Source organism: Lathamus discolor, chromosome 4 (assembly GCF_037157495.1).
Source record: "Lathamus discolor isolate bLatDis1 chromosome 4, bLatDis1.hap1, whole genome shotgun sequence".
Lineage (NCBI taxonomy): Eukaryota > Metazoa > Chordata > Aves > Psittaciformes > Psittacidae > Lathamus > Lathamus discolor.
In genome coordinates this window covers 36,662,963-36,688,064 of record NC_088887.1, presented here as the reverse complement: position 1 = coordinate 36,688,064, position 25,102 = coordinate 36,662,963, and the positions used below count along the sequence as shown (strand labels likewise).

General features: G+C 43.6%; 1 long non-coding RNA gene across 1 annotated transcript; it reads left to right on the top strand.

Moving 5' to 3' along the window:
• Positions 1–19,245: 19,245 nt before the first annotated feature.
• On the top strand, positions 19,246–24,754 carry LOC136013340 (uncharacterized). Its single transcript, XR_010612229.1, has 2 exons — positions 19,246–19,527; positions 20,946–24,754. It is a non-coding gene; the product is annotated as an uncharacterized LOC136013340 (long non-coding RNA).
• Positions 24,755–25,102: the final 348 nt, after the last annotated feature.

Sequence of the window (25,102 nt, the reverse complement as noted above, 5' to 3'; positions counted from 1 at the left end):
TGACAGCAGACCTTCCTTCCAAGCTATCTAGAGGGGAATAACTAAGAAACTTTCTAAGATTTTTCCTTTCTTCTCACTGTAATGATTTCATTACCATAAACCAGCCTGCTAGCAGACAAACTGGTGAATTTTGGCCCATACTGAACAAAACCTTGGCAACAGGGTCCATATTTTGCCATTCAGCTCCAGATGAATCTCACATGTTTATCAGTCATACTTAGGAGCATTACTGCTCCCCAGCAGAGATTTTTGCCTTCTGAGGAGGTGGTTTGTGTTCCATACACCCTCTGAATCACATTCTGCTTTTTAGATTTTGATAGGCAATGGTAACACAGCAAATTATCCCCTTGTAAGACAAAAGGATAATATTTTTCTAGTGAGAGTTCATAAGGCTGACCAAAATGGTTAGCAGTAGTATATTCTCAAAGAGCTGCTTGTACTGCAGCTCCTCAGAGTCTGTAATTCCCAGTTTTTAGACTTGAATGGAGCATCTTGCATGAAGGCATTCCATTCTGGATTGTACAATAGTGGGAGTGTCAGAAGAGTATAAGATTTCTTGGCTTCTGCTCATCTTATATCTTCTGTCTTCTTATGATGAGACAACATCTTTGAAGACATCTATGATTCTATGTTGATGATGTGGGGAGACAGGGTCTCCCCTAAGTTCTCTGTACCTCCAAGAAAGAGACAAATGTGAGCAAGAGAAACTCCATTGGACAGCATATGTTGCTACTTTCATACTTTGACTTGACATTGATGGATGCATTCAAGTATTTACAAGCTGCCTGATGAGGTGACTCAGAGAAAGTTTGAAAGAAACAGCACGGCTGACACCCCTGCTGAAAGGGGGAGGAAGTGGGAGGGAAAGATTGCCTTGAAATCAGAGTTTGTGGTTTTTTAAAATGCTGCTGCTTTACAAGCCCACTCTTTGTGCTGGAGTAATTATGTAGGTGTACTAAGAAAAAAAGCTAAGCAGCTTGAGAAAGGTCTGGCTGTGGGGAAACCCAAATTTTAAAAGCTTGAAGTAGAGCAGCTCAGTAGTCCTGAAGGAGGACATGCAAGCCATCTTTGCAAGATCCTGGAGTAGTTACTGGCACAGTGCTGGGACACTTTGGGGTGCAGGTCAGGCAAGCCCACCTTTCTACACCCTGCCTGAACAGCTCCTCCCTGATGGGGACATCCGCCATCCTATGGCATTGCACAAGACACAGGCCAGCACATTTCTCCTGTAACTTGAAGACTGATGAAGAGGGTAAATTTAGATTAGATATTAGGAAAACTCCTTCACTCTGAAAGTGATGAGTCAGTGAAACATGTTACCCAGAGAAGCTGGAAGTGCTCAAGGCCAAGTTGGATGGGGCTTTGAGCAACTTGGTCCATCTAGTTCCAACCCCAATGACAGCAGGATTGGAACTAGATCTTGAGATGACACAAACCATTCTGTGATTATATGACTGCTTTAGTTGAAGGCTTCTGTGACCACATTAGGACGTGAACATCTGGAAGGACACAAAGCCATCCACACATCTTCCTCTCTCTCCTAAAATGTGTGTGGCTGGACCCCTGGGTTGTTCCCTGGTCCTCACCAGCACCAAGCCCTCTTGCTTGGAGGCAAGGCTAGACCCATGGCAAGGCGTGGAGCAGCTGCCCTGGAGATTGTGTCTGTCAGCACCTACTTTTTAATGAGCAGAAAGCAGAAAGAAATGTGCATCCTGTTCTATGAATTACCATTTTTGAGCTGTCAGGCAGGAAATACCTGCATGAAGCTGGAAATTCACTTCCATAAGCCACCACATTTAACTCTTTCCCTCCATTTTTCTAACAGCTTGAGCAGGTCACAGAGGAACCATGTAGAAAAAAAGCCAGAGAAGCTGGCTTTTTCTGCAGATCTCCATGGGAGTAGTGCATCTCCACCTGTCCTTGTATCATCTGTCCCTGTCACAGCTCAAAGAGCAGATGTGCCCTTGTGAAGCCAGTGGTGCAAAGGAAGAGTGCAGTTACAACTTGGGCTTCATCCCCATCTTCAGGACAGAATCCTCTTACTGTAACCAGCATGGCAAGAAGAACAAGTCCCCTGGGTAAACAGTTGGCACAGTTCCCCAGCATGGAGAAAGAGGAGGAAAAAGACAATTTCAGCTACCCATTACCAAGTCCTAACAGGAATTTTGTAACATGTCTTTTTATATTGACAAAACAAGGATGTGAGCTATTTCTTGTATGTATTGCTGGTTTAATTCATGAGAGAAGCTCCCGTCAGAATCCATTTCAGGCAATTCCAGAAACTGTTTGTGAATGTCTAGAGCATCCTCTGCCTGCAGCTCACACCAGCATGCCCAGGCGAGCTCCATGCCAGCAGTGGGGGCCTGGGTAGAGGTGCTGCTGTGGAAGTGGAAGCTTGGCATGGATTAACCACCATGGGACCTGCACAGGCACTGTAGCAGAGGCATACCCTAACTTGCAAAAGGAATGTGATATATAAGAATTATTCTCCATCACATGCTACTGTTTATATTTTTTTATATCCTCCAGGGACTTGAATACTTCTGGAAGCTCCCTGCTCCTTGAAAAAAAAAAAGGGGGGGGTGGGGGGTGGAAATGTGTAGAGATGTTAAGAAACTACTGGAAAATCTTAATATGGCTGTCTTGTTCGGAAGAAAGGAGAGTATTTATCTCCCTCAAAAGTTTTTTGTAAAAATCTCTAATTGCATTACAAGATATCTTATTTCCTTGGAATTTCATTTCTCTGTCAGACTTCACTGAAAGGGATATTTTTCTTGTCAAATTTTGTGTAATTACAAAAAAAAAAAAAAAAGGTACATTTTCTTGAAACACTATGGTGGTGAGATTTCATTTGGCATGAAAGACATTACAGAAATGTAGGTGTATTGTTGTTGTTGAAAATAATTTTATGTAACAGAAAGTTGATGGACTTGTAGGTCTTTTCTGGATTTGAGATGTAGTTATTACTCATTTCCCAGTGCTCGCAGAACTAGCTGCCCTCCTAACACCAATGGGAGAACTTTGGTGGACTGCAGAGGGAACCTGTTTGGGCCACCGGTACCTCAACTTAATTCTTCCTTTCTTTCAGGAATACAAAAGAGCAACACTCTGACTGGCAGAGTGCAGTGAGGAAATTAGCTTAATTACTAAAGCAATAACACTTAATACAAAGCATGACACATGAATAAAAACCAGGAGAAAGGAGCCTGTAGCTGCAAAAAAATAAAAGCTATATAAGGTTTTAAAATGTTCCCTTGTGTGCATATACACAGTGTTTTGTACAGTAACCATAAAAATGACATGGTTGTTTTATACCTTTCAAGCACAAGCAACCTGTTTTGACTTTGTAGCACTTGGTGAGTCATTAGAGAAACTGATCTTACTAAAAGCTTTGCCATTTCTCTTGTTCTTACTGAGATCACAAAAATAAAAAAAAGGCTTGGGTAAGATATGTGCTGCAAAAACAAAATAATGTGCATGTTCATTGTCTCCTGATCCCTGCCATGTGCCAGCTTGGGTAGCAGGCTTGCTTTCTCTTTGCCATCACCAGACTAGGCACTGGCTCCAGAGTCACTTGTCTGAGATGGAGCCTCACTGGATGCACAGTATCTTGCTTCCTCCCTTCCTGCAAAAGCATAGAAAATAGGGAAATGAGAGCATCTTTTTGCTCATAAATAGGCTTAGACACTGTGTGATCTGGTGTAGCTGTTGGCTGTGATGGCACCTGGTTGAGCTCAGTCCACCTGGCTGTCCACCAGGTCCCAGCCACGGCATGCCTGGATACACTAAACCTCCCAAATGAGAGCTGCAGATACAGGCACTGTGCCCGTCACAGGTCCCTGGGGTCATCCCCTGCCCACTTAGCTGTGCTGCGCCCCTGCTCTGTGCCATCCTAACCCAGGCCTCCACCCCGGCTGATGTAGAGTTTCCCTTCGCAGCTGAGCTTTGCATGGGGATCGGCACAAATAAAATGTAGAAGACAAAGACACCAGAAAGACTTTGCCCAGAGTCTGTGATCACACCATTGCTCTCCTTAATGATCAACCACTGGAATTGAAAGTACTTTACAGGAAGAAAAGCAACAACTTAACTATAAATAAAGCATTGAATTCCTTCTCAATGTAATCTTTTCTTTCTTTTTCCCCAACGAATCAATTAATGTTTCTGCTAACAAAGAGGTTATCAGCTCATAAGTGGGAAAGAAGAGGTCTGATGTGAATGTGAGGGGGTTATGCAGCAGATGACATACTGCAGAAAGAAGCATTCCCCACATCCACCTCTCCCACAAGGTATGTCACACTGAATTAAAAAAATGGGAGAGGTCCCTGCACTATGGGATCATCTTCTCTCTGAATCCAAACATCTGTGCATTTTATTTACTTATTTTGAAGGCTGAATAAGCAGCTACGTGTGCAGAGAGGCAGCAGGGTATTAATTCGCTTTATTGTTCATACCTTCTATCTTCCTCTGATAGGTTGTGTATGGTATTTTGCCACTGTGTACCTGTGGACTCTTTCTTGGTATCTGAAAGCTCGTCAATAAAACTAACTGCAACAAGAAAGGAACAGCCTTCCTATCGTGCAGCACTTTCAAGTTATCTCTTGATAGCAAGTGGTCAGATGTCACCACTATAAACCCACAGTATTCTGGGATAATGTATAACTTGAAGAATAAATCCAGTATTGTATTCCTAGTCTTTCACATCAGATGTATAAGACCCAGTGTCACTGCTTTTCCCTTCAGTTTAACCAGGGTTGGTCTGTCTGCTTAAGCTGAATGTTCTTCTGACTCCTACTCCTTTTCTAAAACTAACCCACTTCATCTGCTGCCTGAATAAAAATCTTGATGTTAGTCACGACATCTTGCTGCACTGTTTTATTCACAAAGTTTGACAGAAAAATACATGTTATGAAACCATCTTTTACTGCTTGATGGAAATAGGTCCAAACCTGCCTGGGCAGCTGGCCTTCTGTTAAGCTAAAGGCTTAACAGTAAGGGTTCCAATGAATTTTTACCCTACTTGATGTGTTTCCAGGCTTAGGTACCTAGTGATCAGACCAAAGACCACCATGCTGAGTGGACCAAAGCCAGTTCCTCACTTCTGACAGTGGTCAATAGTAAGTGCACTGGGGGAGAGGAGAAGAGGACAAGTAAATCGTGATGATCCTTCCACAGGACATTCTCAGCTTGCTTCAGATGCTGCTTAGGAAGTTCTCAAGCCAGCTGTTGTGCTCACAGTTTTAATAGCTCTGAAAATGTTTTTCTTCTAGGATTCCGGTCATTTTATGAAGCAATTTAGACTTTGCACCCCATAGCATCCTAAGTAATGAGTGAAACATATCCAGCCAATGCACAGAACACTTTCCTCATTTGCTTCAAATCTGTCTGATAACACTGGAACAGGTTGCCCAGAGAGGCTGTAGGATTTGTATCCTTTTTTAGCATGAAACAGTGAAACATTTCTTTCTTTTCACTTTCTTTCTCATGGACCATGTCACTCATGATTCCATGAACCACCACAAACCAACAAGCCCTCTCTGTCCTTGCCGGGTCTCTTCTCCAGACTCAAGGGGATTGTTCTATTTAACCTTTCCCTATAGGAGAGTGTGAGCTGCTCTGTACCTTCACTCATCCTTGCTACCATTTTCTGAACCTTGATTAATTCGACTTCTTCCCTTCCTTGGAAGAGGGGAAGGGACCAGAGCTCCCTGCAAAGTTTAAGAGGTGAGCAAACCAGGCACTTCCTAGAATGTGAAAGTGCTATTCCCAGACTGTTTGCTAAACTTCTCCTAATAATCCGAGTATGGACAAAGTTTTGAGAGCCATGAGGCAACATTTTCTCTATAATGACTCCTATTTCCCTCTCTGAAACTTGTTCTTGATTACAGTCCCATCTTATAGCATCCTCATTCCTCTCCTTTGCTGATGACTCCTTTTCATCCTTACACTTTCCCATCAGATGGGGCAACATCAGTGTTTGTGGGGCTGTATAGTGAGCCAGTCTCAATAGCAGCAGTTACCACACCAGCACCAGCTTGGAGAGGAAGGGTGCAGCTCCTTGGCAGCCTCAGCCAGGTGGATGCTGGCCACCACAGCCACCTATGCTTTCCTGCCCTTTGCCCCACAGCCCTGCCTCTCTCCTGCAGCACCTCCAGGGCCTCTCTGACAGTGTCTTGCCATGCTTCAGAGAGCTACTCAGCAGAAATTGTCCCCACAAAAAAAACAGTAACTGGTAGTTTTCTTCCATGTTCACACCTCAAAATGGCTCTGCAAAGGAGCAGAGAACACCCAAGCCAACAGAGAGGATAAAGCAGGGCTGTTGAAGAGGGGCAGATGGTGGCACTGCACTGCAGCAGCAGCCGTTACATCAGCTTAGGCTGCAGTGGGACTGCAGCTGTGTACATGCTTATCGGAGAGGAGACCGTGGAATCTCATAGCCTGAGGAAGGAGGCTGCTAATGAGCATCTTTTCTTCTTCCCTTGCTCACATGCAAAAGTACAATTCTTTTAATGGTAACTGATAATAACTATAATATGTCATCATAACACCATTTTATTTTTTTTTCCCCAGAAAATCCTTATTGGCTTTACATAAAATGTCTTCACAAAACTGTGCAAGGTATATAACGTAGGAGGCTGTCTTACAGAGAAATAAAATGAAATTCAGGGAACCAATACTATGGCATTGAGTTCATACAGTCCACTAAGAGCAGGCAAGAACAGGACTTAAATGTCTCAGCCTTCAGTAATGTCTTTAACAACTAGAAAAACTGTTGTTCAGAAGAAAAAATTCCTCTATGTAATACTGCTGGGAAGAAGAATGAGGAGAAGCCTGAAGGGGCTGCTGAAGTAGATACCTAATTCCTTTTTGTGCTTTTCAGGTACTTTATTAATAGCCTTATTTTGCAGTATCTGGAGCCTTTCTTCCAGTTTTTCTTCCCCAAGTATGATGGCTCAGGCTAGATGCCTCACTCAAATAGAAAACCACTTTTCTGCCTGGGCTGGACTACTCACCTTTTTCAGATTTCTCTTCAGAAATCCCTCCTGACTTCTTTTCTGATTTTTCTTCAGAAATCTGGAAAAGACAAGCCCAGCTCTTCTAATAGCTAAGGGCACATCCTCCTCCCAGCCAGTGGTCTCTGCTCTCTATCTATGGCCCCCGCTAGCAATCTTCCTGGGCCTGAATTAAGAAATTATTTCAACATTTTAATACATCTTTCCTGTTCAGGAGAGCACTGCAGTTAGGAACATTTACACTCTTTTGCAGACCCCATGTGCTGTCAATGAACTCTGGTAGAAAATGGTATCATACCCACAAGACAATAAAGCAGCGTAAGTGTAGCATAATTGGTGGGACTTTCCTGTTTGTCTAAGGTTTTAAATAGTCTATATTTTTATATCATATGACTTTAAAAATTATATTTGTTCATGTAATTAGAGACTGTACTGTCACAAGGGAGCCAAATTCTGACTCTGTGCAACCTGAACATTGTCGTTTCCTGGAATCTGCTAAAAATATATTCTTAGTGAACCCTTTTATAGGTTTTCTCCCCCTCTGCTATTAAATGTTCTAAGGCATTTTAAAAGTGAAAAAAGATGCAAAGAGTAAAAAAGAAAACTATTTTCTTAACAACCATGGCAGTGCCAATATCTATAAAGACTGGCAGGAGAGAAAATCTTCTGCACACTCTGGGAAGTATAACCACACCAAAGACAACATCACCAACAACTATTTCCAGCTTTGAAGAACCTGATTGCAACCTGAACTGCCATCAGAAACTTAGACTGTCCCAACAAATACTTTCCACTGGTAGATCCCAAAGTGAGGAAGAAAGGCAAGTATTATTATCCCCACTTTACAGTCACATAAGGGTCGTGGTTTCCAGAGAAGAGAAGGGAGATATCTAGCAGTAAAGCCATGGAAAAGCACAAAGCTCACCTAAATCCTAAACCAGAGCATGACCATCCTTTGTACTATGCTGCCTTCTATGGAGTTTTTCATCATCAGAGGACACCCTACCACCCTGTTAAAGCACCCCACTCCATTTTAGTAAATACAAGAAGAATAAGATGGAAGCCTTTCTTATTCCTAACAAATTATTTTTGTGCTCAGTAGTTGACTCACATGTAAACCACAGCCTACTTTTGCACCAAACATTGTTAAAAAGGAATGGTGTCACTTGTACACTGAGCTCTCACTCAACCCAGGCCCACTGGACATTTAGACCATGACTGCTCTCTAAGGCAGCACTGAGACCTCTCATAGATAACCAAGGCAGGGCTCCAACCATATTGCAGCACCTCCTTCCCCCTGGCACTGAGCATGGAGGACATGACAGTGGCTTGCATTGCTCCTCCAAAATAACCAGGCAAAAACAAATCAGGTTTCAATTTCATTTTGACTTCAGGCTGCCCTGCATGTGACTGTATATTGTACTTCCAATAAGAAAAAGCAAGAACTTCCCCTAGGCTCTCCCAGGAAGGCCTTGTCTTGAAATTGTTGCAGAGAAGACAGCTGTACAAATCATTTTTCTCTTCAGAAAAACATGATATGCAGAGCAACATGCTTGGCTCCAGAACTCAAAGATAAGGCAGGATGCGGGAATTGCCTCCCATCCTGGCCAGGAACCCAGAACCACATCCTCTCAGGAATGACCCATTGTTTTTTCCTCTTTGTTTACTACAGACCATGAGAATGGTGGACATCCCACTCCAGCCTGAAAGGGATCGTTTACCCTGTTATGAATACCATGCATTGACAAAGTGGGATTTTTTTAGCAGCCCACAACTAGTCAAATCACAGCCTCTGTAACTGGAGTGCAGAGATGCAGTCATGCTTAGTGAGGGCTCTCTTCCCAACCTGAGTATTTTTCTGCTTCTGATAGTTCAACAATATGCTCTTCAAAACAAAGAAATACAAATGCAACCACTTTTCCGCCCCTCTTGTGTTTAACTAGACAATGGTCTTTTCATATCCCCCAGATTAAAATGAGATGGTTTTGCTTAAACCTGTATATCAGTATACATATTTTCAGGCTGAGACAATGTTTAATAAGCTCAGTCCTGCCTAACTGAAAAATTCTATCCAACAGGCATTGCTTAGGTAGATTTGCAGTGATTAAAACTCAGACTTGAAAAGAATTACCTGGATACCCTTCATTATTATGACAGCATCCCTAGTACACAGGGAATCATGGCTGGAGTTACAACAACACTATGTGTTCCCATATTAATCCCACCAAAACCCAGGACAAGTCTATCCTTAGGTGAGAAACTACTGAGCATTCAATATCACTGGCATTCACTTAGCAGCTCTTGTGCAAGCTCTGGAGGGGCTCAATTTCTACAGTATTATTGTCCCTAAAATAGGACAAAACTCCATGAAAAGCAAGGCTTTTTACAGCTGTGAGGTAGTCATACTCTCATCTATTCTAACAAAAGGATGAAGCCCAGAACGGCAGAGTTGACAGTATAAATTAATCCCTCTTAATATTTTTCTTGTAGTTTAATCTCAAATGCCACTAACCAACATTTGTTTAAAAACAATCAACCGGTCTCTATTTCGATAGTGGTTTTGTATGCTCTAGAATCAATTTTCTCTATTTGTGCTCTCTTCCATTCTTTCATGAGTTTAATCATCTTATTTAAAAATGTGCAAGAACTATAAATATCAGAAAGAGCAAACCTTTCAGCCATGAGGCTGAGTGGGGATGTGCATATCAGTAAACACATTTCCTGAGTAACAGCATACTACTCAGTTTGTAAAATGCAATTACGCAGTAGCAGCTCTTATCAGGAAGCGTATTTACACTGATTCCTTGTAGCAACAGATCAAAGAACTTATTCTACTGACCAATATGTGTATTTAATTGTACAGCAGTTTCTTACATAAATAGGTGAATTGTCTTCCTTTTTCTGAATAATTTCTTACTAACGGACAGCAGTTTTCCTGACATAGATGCTTTGCAAAGATTAATTTCTGAAAACTAAGACTGATGTTTGAATTTAATGTACCTCTTTGTTGGAAAATTGCATTTGAAACATTGGCTGTCTGTAGAGGAAAAGAAGAGCAGTACACACAATGAGGCCACTATCCCGAGAAGAGACTAGCATATGGCCTAATCACAGAAATAACTAGATTATTTTTTTTTCTTGTCTATTTTCTGTCTTTACCCATCCATAAAACTGTCTAGAAAAGTTTAAGTAATATCCATCCAGCAGAGGAGAAATGAGGACCATAGAAGGCCCCAAATCCTGGCTCTCACTCCTTCAGCAGCCAGGGGTGCAGGGTTTCTCTACTTCCCAGCCATCAAACCAGACTACCATTGATACAGAACTTCCAGTACAGATGAGCAGCTGATGGCCACTCCTTTATGGGGGATTTAAAATATTTTGTTTCCATTCTCCATTAAAATATCCCCACAGATGGTATAAGGGCTGCCCACGTAGGATACATTACTTCTGGAGTGCTGCCCTCCATGCAGCCCTACTCATTTAAGAGTCCCGGACTGTTTGATTGCTTCAGCGCAGTCAAGAATACCTGTAAGTGCATTTTTGCTAATTTGCAGCAATAGTAGCATGCTCCAGACAGCATTAGCTGTGGTTTTCTGTGATGATTTGTGCCATGAACAGCTGAGCTGAGAAGAGGAGCCACAGGGATGAAGCTTTATTGAAGACTGAGTGAGAAGGTCCAAGTCCACAGAGCAACCCAAGGAACCAGTTCTTCTACCTCTTATACTCTAGAGCTGCTATGAAGATTTTTACAAATAAAATTTTTGTTACAAAATGCGCACCCATTGGAATAGTTTCCACATTTTATAAATAAAAAGCTCTTGGAGCTGGAGCATGCATCTGAGCCTCCCTCATCCCAGAAGAGTGTTCAAACCCATACCAACACAGACAACATCTCTTAGAGAAGTGTAAGCAACTTACTGCTGAGGTGAGTAGCTCGAGAGAGGACACCTTCAGCACCTGAGCAGGGGGAAGCAGTGGGAAGCTCAGCATCCAGGAGCCTCAACTGAGAGCGGCAAGAGCCACCCAGGGGGCCTCAAGTCCTCGACCGCCCTTACCCACGAGCCGGCAGCTCCGCTGACACGAGCAGGGACTCACAGGGGGCGGAGCCAGGAGCAGCGGCACCAGCCCTGACTGGGTAAAAACCTGCCCCAGGGAGCGCAGCGGCCAGGGTGGGTTGAGGCAGCTCGCGCGGGCCGGCGAGCGGGGTGGTGAGCACTCGCCTGATGACCAGGGCCCGCTCCGGGAGCTCTGCCCCGGCTGCCCCGGCGGAGGCAGCGTCGGCCCCAGGCAGAGCCGATGGGAGGGGAGGCTGCAGCGCGGAGCTCGGGGGCAGAGAGCGCCTGCACCGGGGTCGTGAGGGGAGGGCGCGCCACGGGCAGGGCTGCGCTCGGTGCCCTGGGGGAGGCCCTCCTGCAGCAGGGGCTGAGCCGCGGGGCGCTGTCAGTAGCTGGAAGGTGTCGGGGAGGCTGAGAGGGAGCTGGGCTGCTTGCTCCGGGCCCGAACTGTGCAGGGGCCACAAGCGTCCACTGTAGCTCATGGAGGAAGGAAGGAGGCCGCTAACCCAGGAGGCTGGGAAATAGTAACACAAAAAAAAAAGAACAAAGAAGAACAAAAAAAAAAAAAAAAAAGGAAGAAGAGGACAATTAAAAGCAAGGAGCTTCCTCCTAAATCTGTTGTCCCTGCCCAGAACCGCTTTGCTGTCCTGCAGGGGGCTAACGAGGAAACCCCCTCACACCATGAACAACCGGCTGACACACTGCCAAAGAAGATCTTTACTGGTACTGCCAGGAAAAAGCGGCAGGTCATAGTAGTAGGGGACTCTGCTTTGAAGGGCACAGAGGCACCCACCTGTCAGCCTGACCCAGCCTCAAGGGAGGTGTGCATCAGGGGCTCCCATCAGGGATGTTGCAGAGGCTGCCTGCTCTAGTAAGTCCCACTGACTATTACCCACTTCTAGTGATCCATGTGGGTGGCAGTGATACTGACAGCAGTAGCTGGAGAACATAAAGAAGGACTACAAAGCCCTGGGCGAGGTGGTTAGGGGCTCTGGAGCTCAGATTGTGTTTTCATTAGTTCTCCAGGATAAAGGAGAGGACCTTAAAAAGGCTATGAGGATTGGCCAGGGTAATAAATGGTTAGGACAGTGGTGCCATAGTCAGGGGTTTGGGTGTCTTGGAACATGGGACCCACGTTTGTAGGCCAGGTCTACTGGGGGCTGGTGGAGCTGGTCTGATAAAGAAGGGGAAGAGCAGTTTTGGTAGGAGGCTTGCCAGACTGGTCAAGACAGCTTTAAACTAGATGTGTTGGGGGAGGGGAGCACCATTCCATCCCAGCACACCCAGTCAGTTGCCAGCACCTTTAATAAATACTCGGAGCAATGCAGAGATATTCCAGCCACTCCAGCCAACGAGCTGGCTTCATTTGGAGCTCGGCTCAGATGCCTCTATACAAATGCCCGTAGCATGGGGAACAAACGAGGAATTAGAGATGTGTGCATGTCTACAGGGGTATGATATAATAGGCATCACAGAAACATGGTGGGATGGCTCCTATGACTGGAGTGTTGGAATGGAAGGTTATAGGCTCTATAGAAAAGACAGGCCCAGCAGACAGGGAGGAGGAGTTGCTATTTATATTAGGGATAGCCTGGAGTGTATGGAACTCTGTTTGGGGACAGATGAGCAGTCAATAGAGAGTTTGTGGGTCAGGGTTAAAGGGAGAACAGTGATGGGAGACATTACTGTGGGGATCTGTTCCAGACTGCCTGATCAAGAGGACTCTGTGGATGAAGCACTCTGCAGACAGATAGGAACAGCCTCACGCTTGCAGGCCCTTGTTCTCATGGGGGACTTCAACCACCCTGACATCTGTTGGAACGACGGTACGGCCCAGCACAAGGAATCCAGGAGGTTCCTCGATTGTGTGGAAGACAATTTCCTCTTCAAGTAATAGAGGAGCCGACAAGGAGAGGTGCCATGCTTGACCTTGTGCTCGCCAGCAGGGAAGGGCTGGTTGCAAATGTGACACTCCAGGGCAGCCTTGGATGCAACGATCAAGAGATGGTTGAATTCAAGATCCTCAGGACAGTGAGAAGAGCATGCAGCAAGCTCACTGCCCTGGACTTCAAGAGAGCAGACTTTGGCCTCTTCAGGAGCCTGCTTAGTAAGGTTCCATGGGATATAGCCCTAGAGGGCAAGGGGGCCCAAGACTGTTGGATGATATTAAAGGATCACCTACTACAAGCTCAGGGGTGTTGCATCCCAACTAGAAGGAAGTGCAGCAGGAGTGCCAGGAGACCTCCTTGGATGGATAAGGAGCTGCTGAGGAAGAGCAGCTAAAGAAGATAAAAAGAAGATAAAAAGAGGCTTATAAAAGGTGGAAGGAAGGACAGGCAGCCTGGGAAAAATACAGGGATGTTGTCTGGGAAGCTACAGACCAGGTTAAGAAAGCTAAGGCTCAGTTAGAATTAAATGTGGATAGGGATGTTAAGGATAACAGGAAGGGATTCTATAGGTACATTGCAAATAAAAGACAGACTAGGGACAATGTGGGCCCTCTCCAGAAGCTGTCAGGAGAACTGGCTACCCTGGATTTGGAGAAGGCTGAGGTTCTGAATGACTTCTTTGCCTCAGTCTTCACCAGCAAATGCTCTGACCACACCATCCAAGTCTTGGAAGGCAGATGCAGGGACTGTGAGAATGAAGACCTTGGGCCCACTGTGGGAGAGGATCTGGCTCGAGACCATCTTAAGAACCTGAACGTGCACAAGTCCGTGGGACCTGATGAAATCCATCCGCGGGTCCTGAAGGAGCTGGCGAATGAAGTTGCTAAGCCACTGGCCATCGTATTTGAAAAATCATGGCAGTCAGGTGAAGTTCCCAATGACTAGAAAAAGGGTAATACAACCCACATTTTCAAGAAGGGGAAAATGGATGACCCAGGGAATCACAGGCCAGTCTCACCTCTGTTCCTGGCAAAATCTTGGAAGAGATTCTCCTGGAAGGCATGCAAAGGCACATGAAAAACAACAAGGTGCTTGGTGACAGCCAGCATGGCTTCACTAAAGGGAAATCCTGCCTGACCAATTTGGTGTCCTTCTATGATGAGGCTGCGGAACTGATGGACAGGGGTAGAGCAGTTGGTGTCATCTACCTGGACTTGGGCAAAGGGTTCAACACTGTCCCACGTGACATCCATGTCTCTAAATTTGAATTTGATGGATGGACCACTCGGTGGATAAAGAACTGGCTGGATAGCCACACGCAAAGAGTTGTGGTCAATGGCTCGATATCCGGCTGGAGACCAGTAACGAGGGGTGTCCCTCAGGGATCGGTGTTGGGACCGGTCTTGTTCAACATCTTTGTCAGTGACATGGACAGTGGGATTGAGTGCGCCCTCAGCAAGTTTGCCGATGACACCAAGCTGGGTGGTTCGGTTGATAACATTGGAGGGAAGGAATGCCATCCAGAGGGACCTCGACACGCTTGTGAGGTGGGCTGATGCCAGTGTCGTGAAGTTTAACCATGACAAGTGCAAGGTCCTACACCTGGGTGGGAGCAATCCCAGGCACAGCTACAGACTGGGCAGAGAAGAGATTCAGAGCAGCCCTGCAGAGAAGGACTTGGGGGTGCTGCTCGATGAGAAAATGAACATGAGCTGGCTTCAGTGTGCGCTCGCAGCCCAGAAAGCCAACCGTATCCTGGGCTGCATCAAAAGGAGTGTGACCAGCAGGTCGAAGGAGGTGATCCTGCCCCTCTACTCTGCTCTCGTGAGACCTCACTTGGAGTACTGTGTGCAGTTCTGGTGTCCTCAACATAAAAATGACATGGAACTGGTGGAACAAGTCCAGAGGAGGGCCACGAGGATGATCAGGGGACTGGAGCACCTCCCGTATGAAGACAGGCTGAGGAAGTTGGGGCTGTTCAGCCTGGAGAAGAGAAGGCTGTGTGGAGACCTCATAGCAGCCTTCTAGTACCTAAAGGGGGCCTATAGCGATGCTGGGGAGGGACTCTTCGTTAGGGACTGTAGCGATAGGACAAGAGGTAACGCGTTAAAGCTTAAACAGGAGAAGTTTAGATTGGATATAAGGAAGTTCTTTACTGTAAGGGTGGTGAAGCACTGGAATCGGTTGCCCAGGGAAGCTGTGAATGCTCAATTCCTGGCGGTGTTCAGGGCCAGGCTGGACAGAGCCTTGGGTGACATGGTTTAGTGTGAGGTGTCCCTGCCCATGGCAGGGGTGGCAGGGGGGTTGGAACTAGATGATCTTAAAGTCCTTTCCAACCCTAACTATTCTATGATTCTATATGGCCACAGATATTTAAGGAGAGCAATCACAAAACAGAGAGTGGACTCCCTCGTAGCACATGAGAAACCCAGCTCAAGCCAACAAAGGGTTTACACCCACTTCTCCAATAGTTCCAGTGTGAAGCACAAGTACCAGGATACTGTCTAGTCCAGAAAACTTGCTCTTTTCCCTATTTGGGGAATACATCTCAAGATCTGCTTCATCTCAGAACAGCATGGGAACATTTCTCACATGACTCTGTTGTCTATATTTGTTCTTGGAAATGGCAGAACAAGTTACGCTAAGGTTTCCTTTGAAAAATTTTAAAGCAGGGTGGCAAACTGATTGTGGAATATCTCAATACTTACAGCTAATTCATTACAAAAAATACAGGACATTCACTTGGGTTAATTCATCCTTCAGGCAAGCAGTTTTCTATGTCTGGCAGAGGTTTCATTCAGGTGGAAAAATCAGTCATCTAACTTGTTTAAGTTAATAACATCAGAGGAAGAAAATAATCAATGCTAGTCCAAATTGTAAAGAAATATTGTGGATTTGAAAGAGTTTTTCATGCCAACAAAATCAAGATGTCATCTGCAAGCTTCACAAAACCCTAAACTCAACTATTCCTAGTCTGTGGTTATTATGGGAAAAGACTATACATTTATTAGTTGAATTGCATGTGGAGGTTGATCTGTGTCAGCAGATACTGCCATATGTGGCTGACTTTCCTGTCATTTCTTGCATAGATGCTCTGAAGTCTCTGAGTGACATTTACCAAGCTGTGCAGGATAGCGTCACACATGTCCCATTAATTCTAGGAGGAGATGTGTCGCTGCACTTTTCTTGAAGATTCCCATCATAACTTACATTGTCTAAACATTTTGCATTTTCAATGTGTGATGACACAGAAGTAGAATAAAAACCGATTATGGTTAATATCTGAGCTTGCAGAATGTTTGAAGAAGTTATTTTTGCTTGAAAGAAGGAAAGAAGCTGCCAGTTAACAAAGGCAACCACAGTTTGGAATGCTAGTTTCTAACTGTATCTACCTATACCACATAGAGATCCCCTTTAATGCTGTTCTGTGAGGAAAGCTGGTTTGAGAGGCTGGTTTATTGACTGTTTATTTTCTCTAACTTAGGATATTTCAGTGTTTGCATTATAGATCCAGAAACATACAACTCAGAGGGACAGCCGCAATTCCCTAGTTCAGGGGTTCTGCAATCACGCAAGAAAAGCATTCAAGAACTGAGGACAAATATCACCAAATGGGTTGCATTTGTCCCTGCTCTTGGAGGTGGCTCCTGAAAGAGAAGCAGCCTCAAGTACCGCACCAGTTCTGGTTACACAGGGTTATGCTCTTGATGAACCAAGGAAATTAAAGAACTTGGACACAATTTCCCTGAGAATAAGGAAGGCCACATAAGCTGGAAAATATGGACCGGTAGCTTTAAGTAAGTGGAAAACAATGAAAATATTTTGGGTGTGGTTTCTAAACACTTGTCAATTTGTTTTGGTTTAGAACCAAAGACAACCACTATATGTCACTGCATTATACTAGTTAGGGTGTCTGGCCATGCTCCCTTCATGAAACACCTCATAGCAGTCTTTACTATTGTTATTATTAACTTAAGTAAATACTTTTTTTCATTAAAAACAAGTAATTAAAATTGAATTATTTGAAACAAATTCAAAAGCTATCAGGACTTTAAAAAAAGTTTTAGTTACTACCACAGACAGAAAAAAGTGATGTTTAAAATGATCTGTTAATCCATATGTGCAAAAGTGTGCTATGAAATGTGTTAATATGAGTTAACTAATGCATTCTGAAAACAACACCATTCATTTTCTCAGTCCACCTATGCCCTACAGGACTTAGAGAAAAGAAATGGGGAAGCCCCAGATTAAAAAAAAAAAAAAAAAAAAAAAAACACAACAGATACTGATGGATACAGTGGTCTCAAATAGTGTTGTCCACACTGGATAAAAATGGCCTATGCTGCCTTTTACACTGGGAGTGTAGGGAAGGAGAGGGTCTGTGATGTGCTGTGTAATTTAATGTCAGGTAAACTGTAGCCTATTTTTGAGGCCACAACCTAGCATGTGTAATAACCAGGTTGTTCATTTAACATGTACTGGCTTACTAAGTAAAGTAAATTAAAGACTGAGGTGGCAACAATGATAAGCAGTAAATTTGTTTGTTCAGTAGGGAGCCGAAACGCGTCGGCTCACGCTTTGATCAAGTTAAATTGAGAGGTTTCAAAGTACACAGAGGAAATGCTCCAACAGATTAACTTTGTCCCTGGAGGTTCGTCCCAGTCACTTTTCAGCCTTCTGCACTCTGTTATCTGTTTTGGCAGTTCTGTAACTTTAAACTCAGAGAACCCATGGAGAAAAGTGACAGTGATAAAGGTCAAGAGTTGACTTCCAGGGTGATGGACAACATAAAGTCTTGGTCTTAAGAGACAGGCTATTGGGCAGTTATTGGACCTTTACAAGAGGGGAAAAAAAATGAAAATTAAGTGGTTTTAAGAAACATGTACTTTAAATGTGGTTAAGGTGGTAAAACAGTAGTGCAAAGCAGTATTCCTACGTGCTGTGGAGATCAGTACTATAAAGCCTGGCTCCTGAAAGACCTGAGCCTCAGACTCAATTGTCTCCAGATCAAGGAAGGAACAAGCTTTCCATAAAATGTTTCCCATGGACAGGTGTTTATAAATAAATATTTTCTTACAAGTGGGTTCTCTGCTGTCTGAAGCGTTGCCTGTTCACACTGCAGCCTACCTATCTGCGACAGCACTACCAGGCAGGTTACTTTCACAAAGCTTGTAGGAACCTGATTTTCTTTGAGATCAATTGGTTGAAATTTGTCAATAAGTTCAAAAGATTTTGGGGGTGCGGAAGTGAGGGAGATACAAGCGTATGCAGCAATACTGTATTAGCCTGATTTCTGTAGGAATTGGGATAAAATGTTGCAACATTATAAAAATAAATAACTGAGCAGGCATAATTCCTTCAAAATACCAATAGCTAGCCAAAACTTCATTTCTGCTGAGAGCAAAAAGGAAAGGGGAAAGCTGTCATTTTCCTGAGTGTTTAGGTATTGTAGGCTGTGATATCTGCTTCTTGAGTAGTAGAAAAAAAAACCACATTTCTCTCTGAAATAAGGATCATAGTATCTTTTTATCCTATGAGGGAATAATAGAATTCATTTCATTCATGGCAGCAATACAGTTCATGGAACTCAGTGCTATTAATGCTGACTTTTGTCCACTTTGTGCAGGATTTAAAGCTGACAAGTTATTTCACTGTTAGGCATATCAATGCAAACGCATCTATATAGATCAGAGGGGTGCCTACATCTGTATGATGAAATAATCTCCATGGCCATAATACTTCAGAGTGTCCCAGCCTGACTCTAAAGGGAGCTAACTGGCAAAATCACACTCTAGTTACTAAATGTGAATTATCTACCATCACGGTTAGTACACAGTGTCTCATATGTGATTCAGAAGCTAACTTCTATAAAATCCCTTGCAAAAATACGTTACTGAGGTGGGTTTTTAACATATTTGACAAAAGTTCTAGTTTATTTTAAAAATAATCCAATAGTCTAACAAAAGTAAGGACAGCAATTTTGCAGTATCAAAAAGTATAATTTCTTATTTTATGGTCTTATTCTTTTGTTTCTATGTTTATGATACCATACAAACAGAATTATTGTCTCATTGATACAGGACCAGCTAAAAAAACCTGCTGTTTGGCAGAGCACAATCCCTAACCCAGGGAAGTGACCTATTGACTGAAAAGCAACAGCAAAGCTAACTGGTCTGGTAGCCCAGTGAATTTCTCTGCTATACTTCCCTTTTGTAGGAGTTAAATATTAGAAGCTTAAAGTACAATCCCAGAATTCCACAAATACCTGCTTCTCTCTGTTCTCTCTTTGTTTTCAAACAGTGCTGTCTTTCCATGTATTTCATAGTCTTTAAATCCTGTCACATGTAAGATGGTTTAGTGGGAGGTGTCCCTGCCCATGGCAGGGAGGTTGGAACTAGATGATCTTAAGGTACTTTCCAACCCTAACTATTCTATGATTCTATAAGATATTACCCTTTAAAGAAGAACATGCGTACAGACAAGAAATTTTCATGCATCCTGGTAACTTGGGACGGTGACCATGACTGCTGCTGACTACTGTGCCCAGGGTAATATGCCATGGTGGATATGGTATGTATTTGTCACTGAGCAGCTAGGTTAAAATTCAAATGGTTGCTCATGTTTCTTCTTTATTATCTTTATTCTCATTCTTACCTTAACACAGTCTTCTGGACAATTCCTTTGTGCTTATGGTTTTCCCTACTCCTTCATTATCCTACATTAACTTCTTGTTAAAGATTTTCCTGCTGTAAAACCTAGAAACTTTCTTCCTTCCCCCAGTGAGATCTTAACTTGGAAAGAACAGTTATAGCAATAATTCAATTGGGGAAAAAAAAAAATAACACAGCTGCTTAGCCATGCTATTCAACACTACTCCTTTTTCCTTTTTTTTCAGCCTTCTTACTTAAATTTTTCACTTTTTTTCAGGAAGGGAAACCATGTGGAGCAGAAATCTTGCTCTCATCTTTACTAAGAACACATAATACTGATTATTCATGCAGAAGTAGTCCCAAATTTTAACAAAAAGTAGACTGTAACCTGGAATAATTTTTACTTAGAGCTAACGATCACTCCAGACAATTCATAGCAGTTTTGACTGGAAGTGCACAAGCTTAGCGTCTTCCCTTAGATCAAAAATATTCCCAAAATAAACTTTCCTATAGTACTTGAATCAAAACCACAAAAAGAGCTAGAGATGAAAAAATCTCCAAAGTCTGTTGCACCAAGGCAAGAGGTCAAAGTGCTTGTACAAATTGGTAAAGAACTCATGTTTTATCAGTGACACTGCAATTACGCAGGTTTGATTCGTGTTTGTAGGACAAGGTTCTCTCATTGGTGGAGAACCCAGCAGGGACAGAAAGAAAAAGATCTTTGTCTGAGCAGCAGCACATGACAGGCATCCTTGTGACCGGCAGACTGATGCAGCCCAGGATGCTGTCACTGGGGCTCTCCTGGCTCTTGTGCTCTGCTATGAGCTGGAGCCTCCTCAGCTCCTCCCCTGTCCCCAGAAAAAAAAAAAAAAAACAACAAAACCCCAACCCAGGAGCAGCTCTTGAAAGAGGCAGCATTGCTCAGTGTTAAAATTAAGAGAGAAAGAACAAACTACTGTGCCCAGGGCAGTGCTTGGCCAGGCTGTTCCTAGAATAAGCCTGTTTCTAGATTGCAGCAGGTATCTCTCAGAACTGAAGGGCTCTCCAAGGAAGCTACTTCTTTTTTCTTTTTCTTTCTTTTTTTTTTTCCTCTGGCATTTCAATGGGAAAGTTAAAAATAAATGAAATGAATCAAAGCCTTTTGACTGCCGCTGTTTCAGCTGATGCAACTTCCAGCAAAACACAAGCCTTAGAGCTCTTCATGAGATAAAATGGGCTTCTCCACACAAGATTTTACAAATGCATTCTTCCCTCCTTATGACTTTGAGTAATGTTTTGCTTTTGAATGTTTATGTTTCCCTGCTATCAATGAATATATGAAATAGCTCTTCTGTACAGTAGGAAGCAACCTAACAAGCCTGAGTTCCACGAGGCAGCTGGAGGAGAGTTTACAAATGCTTGGAGAACATATGCAAGAGCAACCCAGATGGATGGTACCATTCAAGGGAGTCCTCTGCTGGAGCCAGGGACAGAATGTGCCTGGAAAGGAACAGGCAACAACCCAAGCAAAGGAGGCATCTTAACTTCCAAATGGATGTAGGTACCCAAACCTGTGGTCTAGGTTGTGATCCTGCTAGACCTGAAGGAAAATCTATAGGCAAAAGAAGGGAAGCTGGTGATCTGGGATTTACTGAAATGGTCTTACTCTAATTATACACTAGAGGAAATGGATGAATGGAGGAATAAATAACAGATATGATTTCTCTGGAGGCAAAGGGAGTGCAGGCATTATTGTCTTTTTGCATGTGGATGGACCTGAATCTGCAACACTGCTGATGGGATGTGCATCATTCTTTGGCTATGAAGGAAGTCGTTAAGCAGACTGTACTTGGGAAACTGTTATGTCAAAACCAAAGGAAACTTTACAACCCCAACTATGCAACAGTAAAAGGGAAGTAAAAAAAAAGTTGTTCAACCTCAGAATGAAATATGGAAAACATTTATCACAGAACCAGCTGAAGACAGTCTCCCAGACTCCTAGTACCAGAAATTTTGATGGCTGGGCACTGCCTCCCAGGTAAGGGAGAGTGCTCAGAACTAGACAGAGCTGTGTTCAAAGACATGGAATAACGATTAGGGGAAAAAAATGGTTAAATAGCAGTTACAAAAGTTAAGGATTGAAAAATCAAGAGGGTCCAGAGGTGTTTTAGAACAGGCTCATGTGAAGATCAGCACTGTAGGAGCTCTTAAGATTCACAGCAGATACAAAATGCTGACAGAGATGAGAAAGCGAGGCCATGGGAAATTGTCTTGGCCTCCAACTCTCTATTCTTCACTCCCAAGCAAGACAGAAGTACTCCTTATTTACTATGAATCAGGGATTCACTCAAATCGTTTTGCAAGGCAGTGTTATCACCAGTGGCAGCTCCCTGTCCTGGACAGGACTGAGATTACCCCTGTTGGAAATGGTTGGTTTATGAACTCTTGCCCTCAATTCCCTGAGACAGCCTCAGTGCTGCTAAACCCATAGTTACACGCAGCAAATACGTTTCTGCTGGATGCACTCAGTCTGACAGAGCAGGGCAGATAGCCACAGCTCAGCATGCAAGACATCAAGCAGTTTGTAGCGCAGTATGGGACTTGACAGGTAACAGCTCTGCCCCATTGCCTCCAAGTCCAGTGCATCAGTGAAATACTGTCAGCACAACAGAGAACCACTGCAAATGGAAACAAAAGCAGACTGGTCTACACTTTGCAAGGTGGGATCACAGAACTGACTCACAGGAGTGGACACTTGGCTATCGCTCTGCCCAGGGAGGCCTAGGGCAGGCGGGGTCCATTAGGGCAGGCAGATGAGCATGGCAAGCAGACACACTAGAACTAACACCAAAGGAGCTCAAGGTCACCATAAACACCTTCCAGAGGCCAGAGGTACTTCAAATGGTTTTAATTTCCCTTCAGAATTATATCTTGCGTTCATGCCTGTTGGCCAGAGAGGGAAGGGAGATGTGCCATGCTGGTCAGAGGTGCTGGGCTGGGCTTCCCCTTGCACAGCACCAAACTCACTGGGCACAGGGGGGCTGACAAGTGGATCCTCACCAGGACACCTTGCTTGACCATCCTCCAGTGGCCACCAGTTCTCATGCTTCATCATCACCTGCCCAGCTTCCCAGCCACAGGACTTGGCCAGGCAGCACCCAGGGCATGGGGCCAGCCTGCCTTCTCCACTGGTGGTGTTCTACCACCTCCCTCCAAAATCCTACAGCAGCCTAGCAGACAGGGAAAGCAGCATGGGACTGGCTAGCCCCAGGCTCCCTGGCCCTTCAAGAGGAAGGCAGCAGGCCCTCTTACACATCCTTCAATAATTTACTAGACAGGCACTAACAGCTTCCCCCTCTGTTGCAACAAGCATGTCAAAAACAGTACAGCAGAAGCATCCATCTCTGACATTCCTGCAGGTTTTCTGTAATGGATCACTTTTGATTAATTAGAGAAACAAGTTTGAAACAGCCTGCAGGATATTTAGTGTGTGCTTGTGTCTCAAACTGGAACAGCAAACCAAATCTCTCTATAAAACACAAACATCATAACTTTGCATTTATTGTTTCTACTTTTACAGGGTATTCTTTCCTCTGCTATCCATGTAGAAAAGAAAAAATACCTAAAACATTTTTGTTATCATGCTAGGCAGAAAAATGCAAAAAACCCCTTTGGATTCACCTCTCCCTCTCTGACCTGTGAGCACAAAGCCATTGCTCAACAAAACATAGCACAAACACACAGCATATAACTTCTGTAGGTTCACTGTGCGGAGTTCCATCAGTTAAAACTCGAGCCAGGGACTGGCTTCCTACAGCTCGCTACTGTTTGGACACTTACAGACTAAGCACAAATTAACTTTGATAAGGTCCCATGATGCTGAATGTGGAACCAACCTCAGCCTGCACGTGTAACCCCAGAATTCTGGAGTCTCTTGAACAGCAGTACACACAGGGATTAAAACATTTTAAGATGCTCACTCTGAGACCTTTTACTAGTTTTATTGTATGTTGCCACAAGAAACTAAAAAAACTGTTAAAAGACATCAACTTTATCCATTTTTTTCCCCTCAGGAATTAGTCTAAGGCCTTGCACGCTTTCCCACGCTCGCAGATTGCAGGTTATAAATGCGTGGGAGTAATGCAGTTTCGATCAGTCAGGTAGGCTGGGTTTCTGTTAGCTGGCTGCATACCTTTGAGCCCTATCAGCACACAGTGATCAGTGGAATTCCTGGCATTTTTGTCATAGCATCAGAGGCAGTACTTTACAGAGTAAATACCAATGACCTGCTGTTCTGTCAGGGCTCTGTACTTACCTTTTATTTTCAAGTCAAAGGTTAGGCCTATTTATGTAAATCCTCAGCCATGGGCCAAGTAATCTGACCTCCTGGTTTTCATTCTCCTAATTGTTTCAGGTATTTTTCTTTAAAAGTTTGGTCAGTTAAAGCTAGGGATCTTTTTTAAGGCGCCTTTGAAGGGCTCTAGGGGCTTTCATAGCCCACCCAGTTTGCAAAGTGGAAACATCGGTGACCTGATGCCCTGGGCACTTATTTAAAATTCATTACCAGGAAATAAGGTTTTGATATATAGCCCCTCCATTCTGAAGAATATCTTAAGGAACACATGCATGCTGTTTTTTACTTTGGATTATGTGATCTCTGAAGCCACATAGAGAGGCAATTATACTTCTGTTTGCCCTTCGTTTCTAATAAGAACATTATTCAGCCGTAGATAGTTTTGACTTTCCACATGCTGGCCCCTGCTTACAATTCCTTTGTTACTTCACACTTTGCCATGTAATTTTATTCATAAAAGGGTGTCCAAATCTGTATAACATGGAAAAGAACCGTACTGGTTTTCAACCCTGTTCTCTGAGATTCAGCACTGGTTATATTCTAAGATTGAAAAGCAAGATGAGTATTTTCTGAGTAGAAGAAAAATCCAGCCAGTTTGCTCGCACATAAAGGCATACAGTTACTCTAGATTTTGTCTTATCACCTATGGGCATAGATGTTACGTATTTCCCATATGACCAAGAACAGCCATAGATAACTCCATTGTAGGAGCTATTTTCTCCCCTTTCCAGATATATTAAAATTTGAAACCCTTATCAAATCATTACTTCCTCTTCTGACCATGGATAATCTAAATAAAATGAATGCTATCATGTTTCAGAATTTATTTTTGCTCCCATTAAATGTCACTTTAAGGCATGCACTGGAAAAAGATAATTGATGTAATAAAAATATGTTCTTTAAATGGTCCTGGTACCAGAGCTCATGCTACCATCTGAAAGCAGCAGCTCTAAACTGAAATTTGACTTCTGCATCTTTGGCCTGTGGGGACTGAGTGTACAATCAGCTGAAGTTTCAGCTTCTGGGGCATTCATTATACAGCTAATTCTCCAGGTGTATTCCTTTTAATTATGGGAATAGTCATTTGTCTGCTCCTGGTGAAAAAGGCACTGCAAGAAACCAGGCTAAGTGAAAAGCACCATTTACATTCTTCACTGCTATG